Source organism: Asparagus officinalis, chromosome 1 (genome assembly GCF_001876935.1).
Source record: "Asparagus officinalis chromosome 1, Aspof.V1, whole genome shotgun sequence".
Lineage (NCBI taxonomy): Eukaryota > Viridiplantae > Streptophyta > Magnoliopsida > Asparagales > Asparagaceae > Asparagus > Asparagus officinalis.
The window spans coordinates 8,283,825-8,292,277 of NC_033794.1; positions in this window are offsets into that span (position 1 = coordinate 8,283,825).

The following is an 8,453-nucleotide window of genomic DNA, read 5'->3' on the forward strand; positions in this document are numbered from 1 at the left end:
CGCTTCGCTCGGTTCCTCTCCACCGACTAGAGTCTCCTCCGTATAAAACCGACATCATCAAACCCCAAATCTCCCAATGTGCTCTCTCTCCTCGAACCAAACATGACCTTTGGATCTACCTCCAGCGGACTTCAGGAGGTAATAGCACAGTACCACGCCACCACTTTCCCCGATGGCCGCTGCGGTGCGATGCACATGCAGCACATTGCGGCCCCGGCGTCCGCCATCCGGTAGCACATGGACGAAGCAAACACATAGAGACAAGATATCATTTCATCCGACATCAAGTTAAAAAGAAGACTGTGATGCTGTCATATTGCAAGTCTGAAGACCAAATCGCTGACATCTTCACCAAGCCACTAAAGACAGAGACATTTTTGAAGCTTAAGAAGAAGCTTGGACTTGAGAGAAATGAAAGTTGGTGATGAGGGGGAGTATTATAATTCCTCACCAACTTAGATTATTCTAGAACAACTTTCTAGAACTTCTTTCTAGTAACATCCTACAAAATATCTACCATGAAGTTTCTAGGAAGATACAAGTGTATGGCTAGTATTTATTCTTCTAGAAACTTCTTAGTAATGTATGGCTAGGATTAACTCTTCTACACACTTCCTAGCCCTCTTAAACAACTATAAATAGGGGTCTTGTGCTCTCATTTGGGCAAGCAAGCAAGCAAGCAAGAAGTAAGCTTGAAAGCTTGAGTGTGTAGTGTAGCCTTGTGTGAGTGTCCACCAAAATAAAGGAATTGTGTGAAAGTGAGGTGTTCTTGTAAGAACAAGTGTTGTATTCTCAAGTGTTCTATCAATAAAAGTTTCCTTTGTGTAGAGTGTTGTGTTCTTCAAATTCCATCAAAGTGGTATCAGAGCAAAGTTCGATCTAGCCGGGCCAATCGAAGGTGCTCGTGTACGAGATGGCGAACATGATCCAGCCACAGATTCCGAAGCTGATGAAGACCAATTACGACAACTGGAGTATCCAGATGAAAGTCTTGCTCGGCTCGCAAGACTTGTGGGATCTCGTAGAGAATGGCTACACTGAACCGGAGTCACCTGCAGCAGAAGCAACTCTCACCGCCACTCAGAAGAGTGAGTTGAAGGAGGTCAGAAAAAGAGACAAAAAAGCTTTGTTCCTAATATTCCAAGGCGTAGATGAATCTGCGTTTGAGAAGATTTCCAATGCCCTGTCCTCTAAAGAAGCATGGGAGATTTTACAAAAATCCTATCAAGGTGCGGAAAGAGCCAAAAAGGTACGCCTCCAAGCATTAAGAGTTGAATTTGAAAATTTGAAGATGAAAGCTACAGAATCAATATCGGATTATTTTAGTAGAGTTCAGACAATAACAAATCAAATGAAGAGAAATGGAGAAGCAATTAATGATGTAAGAATTATGGAGAAGATACTTAGGACTTTAGACTCTAAATTCAAATATATTATTCCGGCAATACAAGAGTCTAAAGATCTTTCCGAAGTATCTATTGATGAGCTGCAAGGTTCTCTGCAAGCTTATGAACAAGATATAAACATTAGTTCAAATCAAGCGGAGAATCTAGAACAAGCCTTGCAGAGTAAGATGACTATCAAAGAAGATAGTCGAAGAGGACGTGGAGGCTACAGAGGCAGAGGCTCATTTCGAGGTGGCTCAAACTTCCAGCAAGGTCGTAGGAGACAGTACCAAGGAGGCCATGAAAATCAAGATCGAAATAGAGATCGTGAACGATCATTCGATCGAGGACGAGGTCGTGGCACACGAGGACGAGGACAAGGAAGAAGTTACCATGAGGACAGATCTCAGCCACAGTGTTACAAATGTAAGAGATACGGTCATCTCAGCTACGAATGTTGGGAGAAATCAAATCAAGTGGCAGAAAGAAGCAACTTTGTAGAAAGGGAGCAGGCAGACACTTCAACAGTCCTGTTGACGTACCAGGAGAGCGAAAGCAAGAATAAAGATATCTGGTATCTAGATTCAGGTGCCAGTAACCACATGTGCGGCATCAAGGAGTTTTTTACCGAGCTGAACGAGACGGTACAAGGAGATGTCACCTTTGGAGATCAGTCAAAGATTCCAGTGAAAGGCAAGGGCAATATAATGATCCAGACAAAGACGGGCGAGAACAGGTACATCTCTGATGTCTACTATGTTCCAGCATTACGAAATAATATTTTGAGCCTAGGCCAGCTCCTTGAAAGAGGCTATGATATACATCTAAAAGACCTTGCCCTCACTATTAAAAATAAAAATGAAGTTATTGCAAAGGTGAACATGTCTAGAAATAGACTGTTTACCTTAAATATTCATGCTGACCCTGTCAAGTGCTTGAAGTCAATCATAAAAGACGAGACTTGGCTCTGGCATCTACGATTCGGGCATCTCGCTTTCAGTGGCCTGAATCTTCTATGGAAGGAGAAAATGGTAAAAGGATTGCCGCAAATCAACCATCCGAACCAGCTATGTGAAGGCTGTATGAAGGGCAAACAACATAGAAGAAGTTTCGAAGTTGGAAAGTCAAGAAGAGCAACAGAGTTGCTACAATTGGTCCACACAGATATTGCAGGACCATTTGAAGTCATCTCTCTTGGAGGAAACAGGTATTTTCTCACATTTATTGATGATTATAGCAGAAAAACTTGGGTTTATTTCCTGAAGGAGAAATCCGAAGCTCTGGAGAAATTCAAAGAATTCAAGGAGATGGTAGAAAAGCAAAGTGGGTACCACATCAAAGTGCTCCGATCAGATCGAGGTGGAGAATACACTTCGAAGGCATTCAACAATTTCAACAAGCAGTACGGGATAATTCATCAACTCACTGCCGCCTACACACCACAGCAGAATGGCATAGCAGAGCGGAAGAATCGTACCATTCTTGATATGGTCAGAAGCATGTTGAAGAGCAAGTACCTGCCAAAGACTTACTGGGCTGAAGCCGTGGACTGTGCAGTTTACCTCCTCAACAGATGTCCGACAAAGAGCGTCAAGTTCAAGACACCATTGGAGATGTGGAGCAACATCAAGCCAAGTGTCAACCACCTGAAGGTGTTTGGGTGTATTGCATATGCACACATCCCGGAGCAGAAAAGAAAGAAGTTGGACGATCGAGGAGAAAAGTGCATATTCGTTGGGTACGAGAGGAGGACAAAAGCATACAAGCTCTACAATCCAGTTACAAAGAAGATGATCATTTCAAGAGACGTGGAGTTCGATGAAGAAGATTATTGGAAATGGACCGATGAAGATAAAAATATTAAAGGTATGTTCTTTGAAGATAATGATGATGACTTGCAGGAGGTTGGAAGACCAGAACAAAGTCCACCTAATAGTCCAGCTCCATCAACCCCAACATCAACGCCGACATCATCCAGCTCAAGTGAAGGAAGCTCTTCAGGGGGAGCAACAAGGAGGATGAGAAGCCTAAGAGATCTGTACGACGATACAGAGCCTGTCGAGATGATGGATGACTACACACTATTCTGCTTGTTTGCAGAATGTGATCCGGTCAGCTATGAAGAAGCTGCTCAAGAAGATAAGTGGAGAAAAGCCATGGATGACGAGATCGAGGCAATCAAGAGAAATGACACATGGGAGCTCACTACCTTACCTGAAGGCCATAAACCAATCGGAGTAAAGTGGGTGTACAAGACAAAGACAAATCAAGATGGCGGAATCGAGAAGTACAAGGCCAGGCTTGTTGCAAAAGGCTATAGTCAGCGAGAAGGAGTTGACTATGAAGAAGTGTTCGCACCAGTCGCGAGGATCGACACCATCCGACTCATTATCGCATTGGCAGCACAGAACCGGTGGAAGATCTACCAGATGGACGTGAAGTCTGCATTCCTGAACGGCTACTTAGAAGAAGAAGTCTACATCAAGCAACCACCAGGGTACGAGGTGAAGAATCAAGAAGACAAAGTCTACAAGCTGAAGAAGGCATTGTATGGACTGAAGCAAGCGCCCAGAGCATGGAATGCCAGAATCGATGCATACTTCCAGAAGAACGGATTCCATCGGAGCCCGTATGAGCACTCTCTCTATACCAAGAAGAAGGATGAAGACATCATGATCGTATGTCTCTACGTGGACGACATGATCTTCACCGGCAACAATCCGAAAATGTTCGAGGAGTTCAAAAAGAATATGATCAAGGAGTTCGAGATGACTGACATTGGAGAAATGTCATACTTTCTTGGAGTAGAAGTGTCGCAATCAGAGAAAGGAATCTTCATCTCTCAGAAGAAGTATGCAAAGGATATCCTTCAGAAGTTCAACATGAGCAACTGCAATCCAGTCGCAACTCCTGCAGAAGTCGGAGTGAAGCTGAGGCGAGACACACCAGGAAGCTATATTGATCCAACTCTATACAAGAGTTTAGTCGGGAGCTTGCGCTACCTAACCATCACCAGGCCCGACATAGTGTTCGCGGTAGGACTGGTGAGCAGATATATGGAGGAGCCAAGACAGGAGCATTTCAAAGCAGCCAAGAGAATTCTTAGGTATGTCCGAGGAAGTATTGATCAAGGATTATTTTATACACAGTGTGCAGATTCAAGATTAGTCGGCTACACCGACAGCGATTATGGTGGAGATTTAGATGAAAGAAAGAGCACATCTGGCTACATGTTCAATATCGGATCAGCAACATTCTCATGGTCATCAAAGAAGCAGTCTGTCGTCGCTCTATCAAGTTGCGAAGCAGAATACATAGCAGCATCGACATGTGCGTGTCAAGCAATATGGCTCAGGAGTCTGATGAAGGAATTGCAACACCAACAAGAAGCACCGACAGAGATTCTCATCGACAACAAGTCAGCTATTGCACTTGCCAAAAATCCGGTAGCACATGGACGAAGCAAACACATAGAGACAAGATATCATTTCATCCGACATCAAGTTAAAAAGAAGACTGTGATGCTGTCATATTGCAAGTCTGAAGACCAAATCGCTGACATCTTCACCAAGCCACTAAAGACAGAGACATTTTTGAAGCTTAAGAAGAAGCTTGGACTTGAGAGAAATGAAAGTTGGTGATGAGGGGGAGTATTAGAATTCCTCACCAACTTAGATTATTCTAGAACAACTTTCTAGAACTTCTTTCTAGTAACATCCTACAAAATATCTACCATGAAGTTTCTAGGAAGATACAAGTGTATGGCTAGTATTTATTCTTCTAGAAACTTCTTAGTAATGTATGGCTAGGATTAACTCTTCTACACACTTCCTAGCCCTCTTAAACAACTATAAATAGGGGTCTTGTGCTCTCATTTGGGCAAGCAAGCAAGCAAGCAAGAAGTAAGCTTGAAAGCTTGAGTGTGTAGTGTAGCCTTGTGTGAGTGTCCACCAAAATAAAGGAATTGTGTGAAAGTGAGGTGTTCTTGTAAGAACAAGTGTTGTATTCTCAAGTGTTCTATCAATAAAAGTTTCCTTTGTGTAGAGTGTTGTGTTCTTCAAATTCCATCAGGTGCACGAGGCGGAAGGAGGGGAGACGATCGTGGCGGAGAGTTACGCGGTGGACGTGCCGCCCGGGAGCACGAAGGAGGAGACGTGTATCTTCGCGGATACGATTGTGAAGTGTAATCTTAAGTCGTTGGCTGAGGTTGCCGTAAGAAGAGCTCGGCAGTCTTCTTCTCCTGGGTGAGAATGTAATGCGACAATATATTATATATATATAGTTTAAAAGTTTGAAATAATATATCTATTAAGTTTATTGATGGTCACTTGTCGGCATAAAGATATTTTTCATGTCTAGTTTAGGGAAGGGTATGTTTGACAACCTCCTAAAATGGGACCAGACCAGGTTGATCCTTGTCTAGTTTTGAGGGTCCATGTTTGGGAGATAAACTGAGACGCTGTTAGCCTAGTTTTTTTTGCTAAGGTAAAAATTAAGCTTCCTAAAGTCGGTTCTATTTTGATCCATGGATCAAAACAGAAACAGTTTAGCTTAGCTTAAAACTTGAATAGAATCAATTCAGTTTCGAGGAGTTGCAAACTGACCCTAGCAATAGTTTCAAGTTAGTTATAATTGGCTAGTGGATTAACTTATAATTAGTCATATGTATATCAACCGTTAAAGAGTAACTTCAAGTTTAAGCTCCACAGAAACTCTTTGGCGCATATAGCTTGCCGTCCCGTACGTTCATGGGCTATTTGGGACATGGCAAAGTACACTTTTCACATCAAAAGATCAAATGTCCTTACTCGGCTAGAAAAATATGAAGAAATCACACTCCCAAAGTGTGTGATTGGGTAAATCTTTCTATAAGTCAATACTACCAATGATCGTCTTTAGATATGACATAATGATCATCCTAATTAATAGAAGTGTGAGTTTGGACAAATATTTCCATGGTCAATATTACCGTTGACGCTCTTTAGATATTACATTGTGACCCTATCCTAATTAGTAGAAATATCTTCAATAGGATACATTACATTGTAATCTTATCCCCAAAAGTAATAGAAATAAAATTAATAGGATGTAAAGTTATAGATAGATAATTGTACAAGAGTTAGCAAATGACACTCCATAAGAAAAGGATCAACTTAGTTAAGATTTGTATATGAAATTATTAAAATTTGCTTACAGATAAAGTATCTTTGTTATCACCATGAAGCAGATGTTTAAAAAATTATTCTTATCTAGTGCAATATATCGTATGGTAATCATAAACTATTTCATAAACGAGTCACAGTAAAAATATAAATCCAAAGAAACGATTAAAATACTTGATCGCTTGCAACATCCCACCTAGTGAAAACCCACTAATAAAGCACAAAACAACCAGTCACCAAGCTTACCCTAGCTAAGCTTGTCAAAATTTGGATTCTCAGATTAAAACCAAATCAAAGCCAGAAAGTAAATATTGTATATGCACCAAATGCTAACGGACATGTAGACGTAACGCATAAGAAATTTAATATAATGATGCAGGCAATATACACATGATCTGAGAAAACATAAAGTGCACATGATTCACATGTATTGTTCCATTAATCATCTGTCTAAACGTAGACGTACCATAGCATAGCATGGATGAAAATATGAATGTCACAAATCTAAAAAGTTTTCATGATCGCAAGCCATACATCCATCAAGAGTATGCCTGATAGAATTGCCTTTCCCCGGTGTATGGTTGTCGCACTTGAATGTATCATACATTCCTGTGTTCGGTAGATATTAATTCAATTCCTCAATGAAGCATGCCGATTATAGAATGTGGAATACAAGCTGTGTTCGTTAGGGTCCGTTTAATCCCGATTAGAGATTTGGATTCTCTCCGGCAACTAGGTATACGTGGGAGGATTCTTCTAGATCTCTAAAAAGGGGTTTAAGAACTGACCACATCTTCCAAGTTGCAAGCGAGCAACACGGAAGGGGACGCCCCCAATTCGTCTGGGACTAGTCTAGTGCAAAACCAAAGGGTAACACTCTGATTGCAGTGTTTGACCGAGACTAGATGAAGCCAAACTGTGTGTGTGTGTGTGGAGCTCTCAATTGACTAGATGAGAGCCAATGGTGGGTTCACCAGGAATTTGACGGCTGGAGTCTATCCAATGTTTCAAGATCAGTTTTAACGGTTGATCTTAGGCTTCCAACAGAAGATCTCAATGAACCTATATATGACTTGCATAATTTTTAAAATTATGGACCTAAATAGAGTTTCTACGTTCGGAGAAGTGATTTCCAGTGACCACACCCTAGCACCTGTGGCACCTATATCTCTAAAAACTATCTAAAAATTTATAATAATTTAGCCTTGATCATGTTTAATGAGAAACGTCGTTTCTGCTGCTGTGGCACTGTTCATGGTTGATGATGCTAACAGAAAGCCATATGTTCATCTTCCAGGCTATAGTGGTCCGTACATCCTCTTCCATGAAAAGGCATCCAACAAAGGAAAAGAGGGGGGCGGTGATCGACTAGAGAAAGATTAAGATAAGTTTTGTTGAAAAAGAAAGGATCTGAAAGAAGCAATTAATAAGTAAAATCAACACCAAGAAGTGTAACAATTAAGCCTAGAGTCTAGACTTAGGCGCAGGATGGATGAAACAAACAAGTTTCAAGGGATTCTGCATTGATCAAATGTATCACCCTTGAAAAAAAAACTATATTTTAAGTTTTAACATCGTAGACAAACCTAGACATCGTCCTAATTCTTGTGTTTATGAACTTCTAAGCAAGACGGAAGAAATAAAAGATACCTCTTTGGAGAAACTCATGTTTAAAGCCATTTTCGGCTGCATGGTTGTGTTGAACAAGATAGACATGACAAGACAATGACAAGACACTGTTACAGGGATATACAACACCTTAAAGGATTTATGAATATAGATACATAGTATGTGTGCATGTGTGCGTGCCCGTATATAATTAGGATAAAGGCGTGTGCATGTGTGCGCGTCTGTATACAAGTAGGATAAAGCATGTTATACTCACAAGGTTCATAATAAAAAAAGG